General features: G+C 48.4%; 1 protein-coding gene across 2 annotated transcripts in view; it reads right to left on the bottom strand.

Moving 5' to 3' along the window:
* Positions 1–15,679, bottom strand: part of LOC138571570 (tetraspanin-33-like) — a 935,706-nt gene that overhangs the window by 253,541 nt on the left and 666,486 nt on the right. The window lies entirely within an intron of this gene.

Here is a 15,679-nt window from a genome sequence, read left to right as displayed (position 1 = left end):
AGGTACATTGAGCAAAAGGTGATTGCTGTGGAAGCCGGAAACTGAAAGTGTGAAAAAAAACACATAACAGGTTATCATGCCATCAGGGGCGTAGGAGACACATCAAATGGGGGGGGGATACAGGGGACATCTTGGTGACTTTGCTTTATTTATTTATTGTGTTTTAGTCAAAGAACTCGACTGTTCACAAAATAAGAATTAAAATAGCAGTATGTATTAAATTACAAATATCACTGTATAAAACAAGAGAAAAAAAGAAAAGAAAACAGAAGAAAATTAAAGGATACAGCAGCAAAGAACATGTCTTTGTATGGTGCATTTCTGGATTCATCATCTGATTATGAGCTCATGGTAAGAGAGAGGAAATAATTACTTCCAGTGGGCCACAGCTAGGACGCCAGCTTGTTAAGAGGCAGATCACATGTAAGTGGACCCCTGCCAAATAAAGGAATTGAAGCCTTTTCTACCAACTGCAAGTTGCTACTTTTTTGTATGGGGCAAGGAGACGTGTGTGTCTCTTGGAATGGGCGGGGGGTACAGCAAACAAGGAGGATGAGCAATCGCAAGTCCATCCCCTTATAAGCACTCCCCAGGTCCGCGGCCAGATGTATCGGACCCGGGGATGCCTAGTAGGTGGGGTGTATGTGGACCAAGGGGGGTGGCCAGAGGGCCAACCCGCTATGTGGGCTGCCCATCTAGCGCGCCTACGAAGTCCGGGCCAGACTCTCACTATGAGTCTGGTCCCTCTTATTCCATCTCATGCTGGCTTCAGCGCCTAGCCTTTCTCTGCTTTTGTTATTCTGAATGCAGAGCTGGACTCTGTTCCTTTCTCGTTTAACATTTGCTGTAAAGCCTGATCTATTTGATTCTCTCATATGTTACTAGGACGGCAGAGCATGGGTCCTCTGCCCTGTCACATTATTCAAAGAGCCCCTCTGGCCTTTCTTTGCCTCTCCCTTGTCTCACTGCTTGCTTGCTTAATACATACCTCCTTGTTTGAACACTTAACAGATTCTCCCTAACACAGCAAAGGCAGCTGCAGTCTGTCTTAACTTCTATTTAATCCGTGTCTTGAATTGGCCTCTTATTCCCGCTTTTCTGTCTGCAGGGGAAAGGAATTTGCCAGTCACTGCCATGATGGTTCTACCTGGCCATAATAAGGCAACAGCTAGCCAATATTGGAAGAACATGGGCATATTATGCCAGAGGCTGGCAACTGCCTTCCTAATGCCTACATAAGAGACACAACTCTTGCCTTTGTTTCTAACAGTAATTCAGCGGATGAAGAAACGCGAGAGCACACATATTGCTTATAAAGGAAGGGGATGATGTCACACTTGGTTAAGACATTTTGATCATGCCAGGAGCGAATTTCCAGCTGCAATTAAGCGATTACCTTTTATACTTCTGGCTTTAAAAACCGTTAGTATCACCTGGAAAGCACAGGGGTTGTTCAACAGGGAACACAAGGGGTACCCTACTCGTGGGCATGGATGATTGGAGGGCATTCTTGCCCTCTTTTGGAGCCTGGCCCCTACAGCCATGATGGGGGAGGGGCCTATTACTTTTGGTTGTACGTACCCTTTGAGGGTGGGCAGACATTGCCTCCTGCTTTAGCCCACTAACAGCTCTGCTTTGCAACTTTATCACACATACATGTCAGGTGGCATGTAACTCAAAGCTACTAATGGTATCAGCCTCAGAAGTCTGGAATCCTTTGCCACATCAACTAGTGTACAGGCTTGCCACCTGAAACTTACCCATGTCTGAGTCGGAATCTGCCACCCTGTGGGGAAGACACACACAGAAAGAGCAGGGCACAGTGCCCTTGTGGGTTTTTCACACTTCTTCCTCTGGGTGGGCACAATTCACCCCGCAGAGAAAGTGGCACATGCTGGGCAACATTTTCCCACTTTGCCAATGTCACCCAAAGAGCGGAATTGGCCATTTGAAAGACCTCTGTCGACTTATTATTGTGCAATCCACACTGATGGGTTTCAGCACCTTTTTAACGCGAGATGGCAATTAAGGGCATTTGCCAACGCACTCAAGAGGCACAGGGTACCCTCTGACCAGCGACATGCCATTCTCACTCATTCTGATCATGAATTGGCATTTATCTGGGGTCATGTTAAATATATTTATTTATTTATTACATGTGTAGCATCACGCAAAACACCCAAGCATCAAGGCGCAAGGTAAACTGCATTGAGTGGACCACTTCCATTGGCGCACGTTATTACTTTTCTGCCACAAAATGGAAGATTTTAGCGTAAAAGGCAGGTGAAATCACATTGCTTTTCCACTTTGGTAGAGTGTAAATACCTCACGCAATTAGCGATGCTGGCGGAATTGACAATGGCTTCCTCTGGACTCTGCCCGCTTTTACCAGGTTTCATTTCCAAGCAGATACCAGAGGAATCTCTTTCCTTATTTCCAGCATGAGAATCCATGCTGGCATTAAAGCCGCATTTGTCTGGTGGAGCGGGAAACACAAGGGGTCCTGGTGTGTCCACTCGGCTCTCGAACTCTGCCCAGAAAATGCTCGAAAATCTGGCCAATTGTAAAAGGTGACAGTATTAGTGTTTTCCGCCATTTTTTCTGAACCAATTGACCTGGAAAATGTTGTGTTGCATTGGAAGCTGAATGCATTCACTCTGCCTATCATCCCACTGGAAGATTAAGCCAGGTGCTGAACACAGGTGTTACATATTCCTGTGCACAATCTGCACTTGGAGAATGAACTAACTGAGCTACCTTACAAATGATATCTCATCTGGGGCTTTACCGTCTTAACCCCTTAACTGCCATGGGTATTTCCCCCCAGTGCCAAGGCCTTTTTTGGTGATTTCGGTATGCCGCCATTCAATCCCTTGTAACTTCTTTGTTACATGAGACATCTCGGCCAAAGGTGTCCCCTTTATTCCCACATGTAGGCGTTCGTAACACCACCCAGAAATCCTAGTTTGCTGCAGGGGGGTGAGAGAAAATAACCAAAAAGGAGAACATTTGTTTTTTTTTCAGAAAATGCCAATAAAATGTTGTACAAAGAAGCCTGTGGTGTTTTCCTTTTAAGAGCTGGGAACAAATGGTTTGCTGTGCTGGATTCGCCATTTTCCAGGCGTTCAAGAACAGATTGAGTGGAAACCAAAATAGCATATTTTGATATGCTAATCAGCCTTTTTGTGAGAGGTAGGTGATTTTGGCGTTTTTTGTCCAATAGGACATGCGTGGATGGAATGGAAGAAAAGGGTAGGAAAGCTGAATGGGAAGCCATAAAGGCATACATTTCTGAAAAGTAGACAATATTCCAAGTTTAGGAAGGGGTGATTTGCACAGCTCAGGCAACAACTACATAGGAAAAGATTCCATAGTTTGGGGGGAAATCGGGAAAATGACAGAAAAAAACCCACACTTTCCGCACATTTCACTCTGGTCACCCATCGAAATACGCAGCCAACAACCGTCCCGAGTTCCCACAGGTTTCCCGATGAAAACAGACCCTCATATGTGTAGGTGCACCTACCTGGGTGCAAAGGGAAAAGCCTAAACACTGGTAACCCCAAGTCTTTTCGCATAGCATATTTTCAGGAATTTTGCTCATTGGACAACCTACAGATTTGGGCCTAGGGTGTCGAAGCCACGAAGGAAAACAGGGAACCCCCATGCATTTCCGAAAAGAAGACACCCGTGGGAATCCACAGAGGTCTGACTTGCGTGAATCGACCCATAATTTATGACCCACAATCCCTGACAAAGTGAAATTTAGTGGAAAAAACACAATTTTCAATTTTTATGGGATTGTTGGTAATACATTCTGGGGCGATTCGCACAAGTCAGACCTCTGTGGATTCCCACGGGTGTCTTCTTTTTGGAAATGTATGGGGTGCCCTGTTTTCCTTCGTGGCTTCGACACCCTAGGCCCAAATCTGTAGATTGTCTCCCCAAGGCCTTTGTGGGTTACCAGTGGTTTAGCCTTTTCCCTTTACGCCCATGTAGGTGCACCCACACATGTGAGGTAGGTACCATTTACATCGGGACACCTATGGTAACGCGGGAAGGTAGGACATGTGGTGTTGGCGTCGTGTTTCGGTGGGTGGTAATAGGGAAATGTCTGAAAATTGTCCTTTTTTCACCAAATTTTAGACTTTGCCGGGGATTTGGGTAATACATTCTGGGGTGATTCGCTCAAGTCAGACCTCTGTGAATTCCCACGGGTGTCCTCTTTTTGGAAATGCATGGGGTTCCCTGTTTTCCTTGGTGGCTTCGACACCCTAGGCCCAAATCTGTATGTTGTCCACATGAGCAAAATCTGCTCTGCCGAAAGACTTGGGGTTACCAGTGGGTTAGCCTTTTCCCTTTGCACCCAGGTAGGTGGACCCACACATGTGAGGTACCATTTTTGTCAGGACACCTGTGGGAATGCAGGATGGTAGGACATGTGTTGGTGGCGGCGTGTTTCAGTGGGTGGCCAGAGTGATATGTCTGAAAATTGTGTTTTTTTTTCCGCCAAATTTCAGAGACATTTTCCTCTGCACACCTACCAAAACACGCCGCCAACAACAGATGTCCTACCTTCCCGCGTTTCCACAGGTGTCCCGACGAAAATGGTACCTCACATGTGTCGATGCACCTACCTCGGCACAAAGGGAAAAGGCTAACCCACTGATAACACCAAGCCTTTCTGCAAAGCAGATTTTGCTCATGTGGACAACCTACAGATTTGGGCCTAGGGTGTCGAAGCCACCAAGGAAGACAGAGAACCCATGCATTTCCGAAAAGAAGACACCCGTGGGCACCCCCTTTTCCACCAAAAACATCCATGGTGGCCCCCCACACCCACCCAAAACAAGTTATAATTTTATTATTATTGTTTTGCCCCTTTCCTAGGGGCAGATGGGCACATGTGTGTGGCCATCTGCCCCCATGGGGGGGGGGCAAAACGTACTGCCCCAGGCTTGGGGGGTGGCTCTGCCAATATTTGCAGTGGCCTCCCCCACCCCAAATGGATGGGGGCATCTCCTGTACCCCTTCCTAGAGGCAGAAATCTGCCCCCAGGGAAGGCTACATAAGGTGCCCCATCCACTTAGGGTGGTGGGCAGAGGGCCACCCCCCCTTTCAAACACAAAAAATCATGGTGGTCTAGTGGGCCCCCTCGAACTGCACCCAAAACAAGTTATAATATATATATTTTTGTTTTGCCCTTCCCTAGCGGCAGATGGGCACATTTGTGTGGCCGTCGGTCCCAAGGGGGTCAAAACGTACTGCCCCAGGCATGGGAGGGGTAGCTCTGCCAATATTTGCAGTGGCCTCTCCCCTCTATCCCAAATGGATGGAGGGTGTCTCATTTACCCCTTCCTAGGGGCAGAAATCTGCCCCGAGGGAGGGCTACATAAGGTGCCTCCATCCACTTAGGGTGGGGGGGGCACCCCCCTTGCAAAAATCCCTTGTGCCTAGTGGTCCCAGCCGCACCCACCCCACCCAAAACTAGGTTTAAAAAAAATATATTTTTTGTTTGTTTGCCCCCCTTCCCTGGGGGCAGCGGATCACCCATCTGCCCCCAGGGTATTGCCCCCATGCTTTGGGGGCCAGGGGGAGAGGGCAGCTTACATAATAAGCAGCCCCTCCCCCCACTTCAAAAACAGATCCCTGCACGACACACCAAACACATATTCTGGGGGGGATAAATTACATTACATCCCCCCACTTAAAATTGTGGGGGGGATTTGTCCCCCCCTGAGCCCCCATGTCCTACCCCCATGTGCCATGTTCTTTCTAGAGAAGGGCGCCTGCTACTTTGCTTAAAAATCTAACGGAACTGGCAACATTAAATTTGGCCAAGCGATCCAAGTCCCCTTGGAAAATGTTCTGCACCCGGCACATCCAATAATACAACGTTCATAGCACACCCTGATATGCCATGGGACGAAGTGGTTTAGATATCACTACCCTGCATACCGGTTGTGTTAGCGGGTCGTCGATGAATAATCGTCACAATATGCTCCAACTAACAACCCATAACCCAAAACAATGTAAGCAAGCAATACAGGTCAGAAATTGAAACCTTTACTCATTCGTCTTTAAACTGTACACACATAAAAATTATTAGAAGACTTATAAACAGCCAGAGAGTTATGTGATTGGTTTTTTAAATATGTCGTGGTATAAATTGTATCTACGGAATAACTAACTGTTTTTATATTTTGTCAAATGGCATATTCGCACGTCGTTGAATTGGTCCATAGGCATGCAGCCTAAATGCTATTTCGAATCGCAAAAAAAGATAAATAGTTCAAACTTACAATATATTTGGTAGTTCCAGTCTCTTGGTGTAACACAGACTGTCCGCTCAGAACAACGGTTTGCATAGAATGAGAGTAAATGTTACAATTTCCAGTTTTAAAATAGTGAATGTTATCATTTCTGCTGGCATCCAACACCTTCTGTCCTTCAGGCCATGGCAATTCCTCCCTTTCGTCCAAGGTAAAACAGGCACGACTGCCGCCGGAGTTGCATTTTTTCCGGCGCCCAGAAATGGCCAATTACCGGATCATTACAGCCTTGCCAGACCCGGTATTTGCCCATTATTTGAGCCCCATAGGGCTCGACGGGAATGTGGATTTTTGGATGCACAGGCACCGTTATCAACGGTGCCAGTGTATCCGAAATGCTGTGCTCGTGGGTGCCTTTCATTCCGCCAGGTCCAACCTGGCGGAATGAAAGGCAGCCCGCGAGCACAACTCAGAGTTTGCCGGTCCAGATACAACAAAACCGGTAAGCTTACTGGTACCATTGTATCCGGACCGGCAAACCCGTAATGAGGCCAGTGTGATTACATTATTTGCCCAGGATCACACACTTTGGTTAAATGGTGAAACCGGGATGTGGACAATTTAACCAACGTAGCACATCTTCCCAGGTTTAGTTGATATCGATATTTATTAAGGTTTTTCTTTGCATTTCATGTGCTTAAATAATACTTTATGTATAGTAATGCCTTGGAAGCCAACACCATTACATAATAAACTAGCATTTCATAGTGAACTAACTATACACTATCTACATTGTCATAGAAATATGTTGAGCAATAAGGAACAAGTTACTTACCTGTAGCTGTTGTTCTCCAGCATGGGTCTGGCATGGATTCACATGCTCATGGATATTCCCCGTCGTCAGGCTGGGAATCCTCGGTAAAAAAAAATCAGTTTCAGATTTCTTTCTGAATTGTCTTTCTACTAGTAACCAATCACTGGTCTCTGGGTCATACTGCCCCCAGCCAATGACTGCCCTCTACCTAAGCCCCTCCTCTGACAGCCATCTTCAGACTTGGTAGCACGTGAAGTGGCAGTAGGACCAAGAGAAGAGGAGTAGGAGGGAGGGTTTGCATGTGAATCCATGCCAGACCCATGCTGGAGAACAACAGTTACAGGTAAGTAACTTGTTCCTTCTCCAGCATGGGGTCTGGCATGGATACACATGCTCATGAATACAAGAATACAAAGCAGTACACAGATGCACAACCACGGGAGGTGGCAAGGCTCAACATTAAGCATTTGAACAACTCAACATTAAGCATCTCTTGCCCCCTTAGCAGGCTTACCTTCAAGCGAACAGGTTGCGCAGCACTGCCTGGCCGACTCTGGACTCCTCCCTGGAATCCCGGTCGACGCAGTAAAATCTTGTGAAGGTGTGCATCGACCTCCATGTAGCAGCCCTGTAGATGTCCAGCAGGGGTACCCCAGACAAGAACGCTGTGGTAGCAGCGATCGCTCTGGTTGAATGGGCTCTCGGACAGCCAGGCAACAGTCGGTTTGCCAACCGGTGACAGTGCATGATGCAGTCGAAGAGCCATCTGGAAATGGAAGCCTTCGAGAGGGACTTCCCTTGGTTCACAGGTCCAAAGTTCACAGTTTAAGCTGTGATGTCTTCCGAAGACTCTTCGAGCAGACCACGTAGAACTTCAGCGCTGTAGCCACATCCAGCGAGTGCAAAGTCCTCTCAGCCAGCGACAAAGGCGACGGGAAGAAAAGAGGTAACACCAGGGGCTCGTTGAGATGGAAGTCCGACGGCACCTTGGGCATGAAGGAGGGGTGCATCCTCAGCACTACCCTTGTCGCGTGGAATGTCAGGTATGGAGGTTTACTGGAGAGGGCCTGGATCTCTCCCACTCATCGTGCGGAGGTGATGGCCACAAGAAACGCTGTCTTCCATGAAAGGAACTTCAACAATGTCGAATGCAGAGGCTCGAATGGGGGCCCCATGAGCCTGGTCAGCACCAAGTTGACCTTCCACGCCGGGGTCGGAGCCTTAACCGGCGGGAACGATCGGAACAGTCCTTTCATGAATTCCTTCACTAGGCGATGAGACCACAGAGATGACCGCCCCGGAGTTCTGGTGTAGCGGGAGATAGCCACCAGATTGATCTTGATGGAGGCATGCGCCAGCCCCGCCTTGGCCAGCAATAGCAAGTACAGCAGCACCTGAGGGGCTGTAATCCGCAGAGGGTTAATCTTCTGTCCACTGCACCAGACAGAGAACCTCTTCCATTTGAGTCCATAGCACTTGAGAGTCGAGAACGCCCTGGCCTTGGCAAGCACCTCCTTGCAGTCTGCCGGGATATCGTACCCTCCTAACTCTAGTGCTGAAGGAGCCAGGTCTGCAGGTTCAGCAATCCTGGGTCATGATGGAGGATGGCACCTCCTTCCTTGGTGAGAAGATCCGCGTCCGTTGGTAGTTTGACCAGGGGGGACGCTGACATGTCCAGAAGGTCCGGGAACCAGATCTGCCTCGGCCAAGCCGTTGCGACGAGGATCATCCTGCACCGGGACAGTCTGAGTTGACCGATGAGTCGCAGCAGCAATGGCAACAGGGGGAACGCATACAGGAACAGGCCATCCCAGGGGAATGAGAAGGCATCGCCCATGCTCCCCGGCTGGGAAAACCTGCTGGCGAACCTCCGGCACTTAGCATTTGTCACCGTCGCGAATAGGTCGATCTGGGGATTGCCCCATCGTCGGAATAGGAGATCCACTTGATTCTGCCAAAGTTCCCACTCGTGACACAAGCGCAGCTCCCTGCTGAGTGAGTCGGCGATGGTGTTCTTTATTCCTGCCAGATGTAAGGGTACCAGGAACATCCCTTGGGCAACTGCCCAGTGCCACAGATTGTGCTCTTCCTTGGATAGGGCTGGGGATCTGGTGCCCCCCTGCTTCCTGATGTAGAACATTGTGGTGGTGTTGTCGGTGAAGACCCTTACCACCTTGCCCTTGAGGGATGGGAGGAACGACCTGAGGGCCCAGAACACAGCTTGGAACTCCAGGACATTGATGTGCAGTGACCTCTCCTCTGGGAGCCAAAGGCCTCTTGCGTGGAGATCTCCGGTGTGCGCTCCCCATCCTTCCAGGGAGGCGTCCGTCGTCACCGTTTCCTGATGTGCTGGGGTCTGGAAGTCCATGCCCGCCGCTAGATGGGTGTAACGCTCACCTGATTCCCGCAGAGGCGCCGGTCTTGACTGGGTGAATGCCGTATCTTCAAAGGTGATGTGTAACACACGGTTGGCTCTTTGGGCTGGACCTCTGTGCACTGTATGTCTGACTCGAAGAGTAAAATGTCTGCAGATAGAAAATATGGGATTAGTGAATTGGGGTTATTGGGTGCCTCTCTCCTCTTCCCTTTCTCTTCTCCTGTAGAACCCCAAAGGTTAACACCCTCACCTTAGGTAAGTGAACGCCGAGCTCTCCATCTGCCTCGGGGCAGGGTGCCGTAACCAGTTTCTTCACTGGATAAGGGTGCAGGCCTCTTGACCTCAGAGGACTGCTGTCCGTCGTTAACTGCATGAATGGTAAGTTCTGGGCACTTCAAATGTCTTAAAAGTCTTTTGTAATGATATCTCTTGTTTTGCAGGGTTCCGGCGATGGCGGATGGCGGGCTGATGAGAGTTGAGGATCGAACCCGCGTGAGGAATAGAAGCGCCTGGAAGCACGTAAGTAAGCGCTTGTAGCCTGCTTCACGATGCGCACTAACTGTCCCTTTTATCTTGCAGGTACAAGTTCGGAGCTTTAGAGAAGCTGAAGGGTGCTGGAATACCCACTGGATTCGGCGTGGGAAGGAGTAATGGCACGTGAGTAATAAAGTTGCCCAATGTCTTTAAACGCACCTTCTTTTGTCTTTCAGATGCGGGATGCAGCGCAGAAGGCCTCCGGAGCGTGCGAAGAGCTGGTAAGCTTTTGTCTTTCAGATGCCGGAATGCACTGCGAAGACCTCCGGAGCATGCGAAGAGTAGGTAAGCCTTTGTCTTTCAGATGCCGGAATGCAGCGCGAGGCGTTGGTGACAGCCGATGGACCAGGTAAGAGATGCGCTGCCACTGAAGACCGTAGTGCTAACTTGTTCTTTCTTTGTCTTTACAGGTGCTGCTGAAGACTGGATTCCAGGATGGTAAGCCTTTGTTCCCTTAGGCCCAGGATCAGAAGCAGAAGACACGATGAGCGTTCTGCTGCAGAGAATGCAGAATAACGCAAAGCAAGATTCATCCATCGGGTGTGGTTTAAATAGCCTCCTGTAGTGCTTAGGTCTCTCCTTCCACAGCCACGCCTAAGAAAAGAGTTCCTGCTTTCCAGAAGAGTTCCAGTGTTCTGAACCTAGGGAGTGGCTCCTGCCCCACCCAACAGGAAAAGTAGTCCCAAACAGAAGAGGATCAGGGGTTCAACTGGCAGGTAAGTAAGCAGCATGGTCTGCTGCAGGTAAGTCCACCCAAGCATTATGAGCCCGGCGCTTCCAGCGCTGGGACTGGGCATCTTTATGAGCCTGGTGCCGCTGGCGCCAGGACAGGGTCCAAAAGGTCCCAATTGGGACTGGCTGGCACTCGGAACCGGGGTTATGGGTCTGCTTCCAAGGGAGTCGGGCAAGTCCTGATCTTTTGGAAGCAGAGATCATGACAGCACCCCCCCTCAAGGCCCCTCCCAAACCGGGCTTCTCTGGGGGTTTGGGCTTGTTAGGAAATGTTCGATGAAATCTTTTGATTAGACGAGGCGCGCGGACATATTCTGCAGGTTCCCAGGATCTTTCTTGGGGACCGTAGCCTTTCCAGTCAATCAGGTAAAATAGTTTAGATTTGGAGATCTTGGAATCCAGGATGATTTTGACTTCAAACTCGAGTTCTCCATCAACTAGAATAGGTTTTGGAGATGTAGTTAGTCGGGTTTGAGGTTGCACGGGTTTTAATAGAGAGACGTGGAAGACCGGATGTATCTTCATGTGAGGGGGCAAGTCCAACTTGACCGCTACTGGATTTACTATGGTAGTGATGGAATAGGGACCAAGGTATCTTGGGTTGAATGTGCGTGGTCCTTTTAGAGGTAGATATTTGGTGGATAACCAGACTTGATCTCCTACTTGATATTGGGGGGCTTCCTTCCGATGTTGGTCTGCTCCTTTCTTGTATTGTTCTTTAGCCCTTTGAAGGTTAGAAACGGCTCCCTTAAAGGCTTGGGTGATTTTAGAATGCAGGTGGTCTACTGCTGGTGTTCCAAGATCTTGGAGTGGATCCAACTCCGAGGTTCGAGGGTGACTACCGTATAAAAGAAAAAATGGGGTCTTCCCAGTTCCCGAGTGGACAGAGTTATTGTAGGTATATTCGGCTATCCAAAGGATATCTTTCCAAGTTTTTTCGGTTTGTTGTAGCATGCAGCGCAAATACTGTTCCAGAGTTTGATCGGTCCTCTCGGTTTGTCCTTCGGTTTGAGGGTGGTGGCTGGTCGAAAGTCTCACATCAATTTGAGCCAACCGACAGCAACGTCGCCAAAAATGAGAAATAAATTGACTACCTTGATCCGAAATTAGAACTGAAGGAAAACCGTGCAGTCAGACGATGTTTTCGAGAAATTCTCGGGCCAGAGTTGCTGCTGTTGGTAAGCCTTTGAGTGGAATGAAATGCGCCATCTTGGAGAATAGGTCCATGATTACTAGGATCGTATTGTATCCGGAGCATGGAGGTAGATCGGTGATGAAGTCCATAGAAAGCGTATGCCAAGGGCGAGGCGGGATGTCAATAGGGCGTAAGAGCCCGGCTGGTTTTTCCTTTTGACTCTTGTTTTGGGCGCATACTCCACAGGACATTATAAAGTCTCTGATATCTTTTTTCTAAGACGGCCACCAGAAGTAGCGCTTGATCTTTTCCGAGGTCTTGGTCATACCGGGATGTCCTTCCATTAAAGAATCGTGATAACAAGAGATTACTTTTTTCTGTAAATCTGTGCTGGGCAGGTATAACCGTTCTTGGAAATATAATAGGTTGTCCTTCACCGTAAAGTCCTTTCCCTGCAGATGCCAATTCTGTATGTCTGCTGGAGTTACCAGTAGCCTGGCTTTATCCTTAACTTCCTCTATGGATTGTGTGGCGATTACACCTAGAATTCTTTGTTCGGGAATGATAGGTACAGGTTTAGGATTGATCAAATGTTCTTCCACTCCCATCCGAAAAAGGGCATCATCTTTACCGTTTTTTGTACCAGGTCGATAGGTAATTATGAAGTCAAACTCGGCAAAGAATAGTGCCCAACGGAGTTGCCTAGAGGATTGAGCTTTTGCGGTTTTCAGATATTGCAGGTTTCGGTGATCTGTAATCACAGTAACGGTGTGTCGGGCCCCCAGAAGATAATGCCGCCAAGCCTTAAAGGCGGACTTGATAGCTAGAAGTTCCTTATCAGTAATAGTGTAATTGATTTCAGGAGGCGAGAATTTGCAGGACCAAAATGCCACGGGATGCAACTGATTGGTTACTGGGTCCTTTTGTGATAGAACTGCCCCCATGGCAAGGCTCGAAGCATCAGTTTCAACGATGTAGGGGAGTTCTGGGCGAAGATGTTTTAAGATCGGTGCAGAGATAAATCTAGTCTTCAAATTCTGGAAAGCTTGTTCCACCTCGGTAGACCATTCAAAACGTTTGTTTTTCTTTAACAAGGCGGTGATGGGCTGGACTATTCAAGAGAATTCGGGGATAAACCTGCGGTAAAAGTTAGCGAAGCCTAACATGCTTTAAACACCTTTTACGGAGGATGGCGATGGCCATTTGAGAATTGCATCGACCTTCTTTGAATCCATACGCACTCCGCTAGGTGATAATATGAATCCCAAGAATTCAACTTCAGTCACGTTGAAAACACATTTTTCCAACTTAGCGAAAAGTTTGTGTTGACGCAATCTCTCGAGGACCATTTTCACCTGTTTCCGATGTTCAGTTTCCGATGAAGAATAAACGAGGATGTCGTCAATGTAAACAACAACACACACATCTATGAGCTCTCTGAGGACATTGTTCATAAAATATTGAAAGGCGGCCGGGGCATTGCAAAGTCCGAAGGGCATGACCTGATATTCAAATAGCCCATACTTGGTGCGGAAGGCCGTCTTCCATTCATCGCCCTCTTTTACTCGTACCAAGTGGTAGGCTCCTCTAAGATCCAGCTTTGTATATATGCATGCTTTTCTGACTTGGTCCAGGAGTTCAGGGATCAAAGGTAACAGATATCTATTCTTAACAGTGATCTGGTTCAGGGCGCGATAATCTATACAAGTTCTAAGGTCCCCTTCTTTTTTTGGAACGAAGAACAAATCTGAGGAAGCAGGGTCTTGGAAGGACGAATAAACCCATTCGCTAGGTATTGATCCAGGTATTGTCGGAGGTGAAGATTCTCAGGCTCGGTGAGGGCATAAATTCTACTACAAGGAGGAGTAGATCCAGGTATCAGGTCTATCTGGCAGTCATAAGACCTATGAGGAGGTAGAGAGTTAGCCTGATCCTTCCGGAAAACATCTTGGAATTCTAGGTATTCAGGAGGTAACTGAGGAGCCTCCGAGGAAATTGCTGCCAGTGCAACACCAGGTCGAGGGTGACAAGTGGAGACACATTCTGGAAACTGAACCGTTCTTGCTCGCCAATCGATCTGAGGATTGTGCTTCTCTAACCAAGGAATTCCTAGAATAATCTGGAACTGGGGGGCCTTGATCACATCGAACACGATCTTCTCATGGTGTCCATCTTGACTTACTAGCGTCACTTCTTGGGTGGTATGCGTTACTGGTCCGGAGGCAATCTCCGTACCATCCACCGTAGTAATGACGTCCTTTACAGCCTTTGGACAAAGAGTCAGATTCATCCTCAAAACCATTTCATGATCCACATAATTGCCGATGGCACCGCTGTCGACGTAAGCTTCAATCGCATGTAATCGATCCGGATGTTCAGGGCTAATGAGGACCATAGGTATCACGAAATGCGAGGTCACGGAACTGGTTTTAACGCTCGGCAAGAGGACCTCTATTCTTGTCGGGGGCGAGTTTGTTTCCCTGCTCAGAGTTTGTGACCCTGGTAACTGCAGCTCCTACTGCCTTCTTGGCTGGTTTCACCGGACAGTCTCGAAGAAAGTGCCCCGAGTTTCCGCAATAGAGGCATAATTGCAGCTGTTTTCTCCTTTCCCGCTCCTTTTGTGTTAGTGGTCCTTTCAGGCCCCCTATTTGCATGGGTTCCCCGGAGTCTTCTCCTTTGGTAGGAGTTGGTAGTTTCGAAAATACTCGAGCATCAAACTTGGAACGATCGGCCTTCCTGTTCTGCAGTCTGTGGTCAATTTGAACGACTAAGTCAATATAGTCCGAACAGTCTTGCGGGGGATTCACTACTTGGGCTAACACATCTTTGAGCTCTCCACGTAGACCTCTATAAAACAGCGTAATCCTTTGGTCCTCAGGCCATCGAGTTTCCACTATCAGTCTGTTGAAAGATGCAATATAAGCCAAAAGGTCTTGATTACCCTGTCGCAATGAAAGGAGCTCATTGTCCAAGGCCTGCCCCTGTGAATGTCTTGCAAACAGTTTTTCCATACTGAGCTGAAAAGCTCGAAAATCATGGAGAACCGGATCATCTTGATTAACTAGAGGGATCGACCAGTCTGCCACATTGCCACTAAGGTACGAAAGCACGAAAGCTACCTTAGCTTGATCAGTTGGAAAGGCTGCTGGCCGGCATAAGAAGTGCAACCGGCACTGATTAATAAATACTGCAAACCTCTTTGGGTCACCAGAAAATCGTTCGGGCGGAGCCAGAGATACATTCCCAGGTAGGTTGATCTGCACTGGGTTCGTAGAGGATGTTGAAGGAAGATTTGCCCCTGATGCGGGTAACGGAGTTTGTCCGGCTTGTGACTGTAGCAATTGTTTAGCGAGATCGTCTGTTCGCTCCTTGGAAATAATCAGTTCCCTTCTTAGAGCATTTGTTTCCTGACGGGCTGCATGCACTTCTGCTCCTAGTTCCCCAAGTAACTGGGCTAGCTGATCGGTGTCCGAGGTTTCCATAGCGCCTGGGTGGGAGTTTTGCGATAGGCTTTGCGTTCTGTAACGCTCACCTGATTCCCGCAGAGGCGCCGGTCTTGACTGGGTGAATGCCGTATCTTCAAAGGTGATGTGTAACACATGGTTGGCTCTTTGAGCTGGACCTCTGTGCACTGTATGTCTGACTCGAAGAGTAAGATGTCTGCAGATAGAAAATATGGGATTAGTGAACTGGGGTTATTGGGTGCCTCTCTCCTCTTCCCTTTCTCTTCTCCTGTAGAACCCCAAAGGTTAACACCCTCACCTTAGGTAAGTGAACGCCGAGCTCTCCATCTGCCTCGGGGCAGGGTGCCGTAA

Source organism: Ambystoma mexicanum, chromosome 1p, assembly GCF_040938575.1.
Source record: "Ambystoma mexicanum isolate Mex_15411 chromosome 1p, UKY_AmexF1_1, whole genome shotgun sequence".
NCBI classification, from domain to species: Eukaryota; Metazoa; Chordata; class Amphibia; order Caudata; family Ambystomatidae; genus Ambystoma; species Ambystoma mexicanum.
The sequence above is the reverse complement of the archived record's forward strand: the minus strand, read 5'-3'. Positions and strand labels throughout refer to the sequence as shown.